A 1,556-nucleotide genomic window follows, 5' to 3' on the forward strand; every position below is an offset into this window, starting at 1 on the left:
GGTCGTGCACGCCTTTAATCCCAGCATTTGGGAGGCAGATGCAGGCAGATCTTTGTTAGTTTGAGGCCAGCCTGGTCTACATAGTGAGTTCCAGGACAGCTGGGGCTACAAGGAGGCCCTGTCTCAAAAAGATAAAAAAATTAAAAATCAAAAGGGAGGGCTGGAGAGATGGCTCACTGATTGGAAACACTGGTTGTTCTTGCAGAAGGCCCTGGGTTTGAATCCCAGCACCCACATGGCAGCTAACAGCTGTCTGTAACTCCAGTTCCAGGGCATCTGACAGCCTCTTCTGTCCTCTCTGGGCATTGCACGACGTGGGTGCACTTACTTACATGCAGGGAATACATGCATACACATAAAATACAAATAATAAAATTTAAAAAAAAAATCAAAAGGAAGCTGGAGAGATGAGGCCAGTGAATGTAGCTGCTGCTTGGCCTGAGTACCTGAGTTTGATCTCTGGGACTTGCATGGTGGATGGAGAGAACTGACTTCCGAAAGTTTTCCTCTGACCTCCATGCACGCACACATACAAATAGATGCAAAAAATTATACAAGGGGCTGGAGAGATGGCTCAGCAGTTAAGAACACTTGTTGCTCTTGCAGAGGATTTGGGTTCTGTTTCTAGTGCCTATATGGTACTAGATGGCTCACCTCCATCTGTAACTCCAGTTCCAGGGGATCTGACACTCTCTTCTGGGTTCTGGCCTCTGAGGGCACCAGGCATGCAGAAGATGTATATGATACACACACACACACACACACACACACACACACACACACACACACAGAGGCAAACACTCATACACAAACTAAAAATAAATCTTAAAAAAAATTAAAAACAAGGGGCTGGAGAGATGGCTCAGCAGTTAAGAACACTGGTTGTTCTTACAGAAGACCCAGGTTCGAATCCCAGCACCCATATGGCAGCTAACAACTGTACATAACTCCAGCTCCAGGGAATCTGACAGCCTCTTCTGTCCTCTGTGGGCATTGTACAATATGGGTGCACTTACCTACATGCAGGCAATACACATATAAAATTAAAATAATAAAATATTGTGCTGGATAGCTTTAGTGTCAACTTGACACACCTGGGTTGAGGGAGCCTAAATTGGGAAAATGCCTCTATTGGACTGGCCTGTGGCCATGTCTGAAGGGCATCTTCTTGATGAGTGATGTGGGAGGGCCCAGCCCACTGTGGGTGGTGCCACCCCTGGGCAGGTGGGCCTGTGTTGCATAAGAAAGCAGGCTGAGCAGGGGCCAGGAGAGCAAGCCTGTAAGCAGCATTCCTCCATGGCCTGTGCTCCAGCTCCTGCCTCCAGGTTCCTGCCCTGAGTTCCTACCTTGGGCTCAATGATGAACTGTGACCCGGGAGATGTAAGATAAATAAACCCTTTCCTCCCCAAGTTGGTATTGGTCAGAGTGTTTTGTCCCAGCAATGAAGAAACAAACCAAGACAGTAATTGGTACCAGAGTGTGGGGAACTGCTGTGACAGACCTGACCTTGGTGCTTTGGGGAGGACTGTGGAAGTGTTTGGAACTTTGGGCTGGAA

The sequence above is a fragment of the Nannospalax galili genome, unplaced genomic scaffold, assembly GCF_000622305.1.
Source record: "Nannospalax galili isolate Female #2095 unplaced genomic scaffold, S.galili_v1.0 scaffold47, whole genome shotgun sequence".
Classification (NCBI taxonomy): domain Eukaryota; kingdom Metazoa; phylum Chordata; class Mammalia; order Rodentia; family Spalacidae; genus Nannospalax; species Nannospalax galili.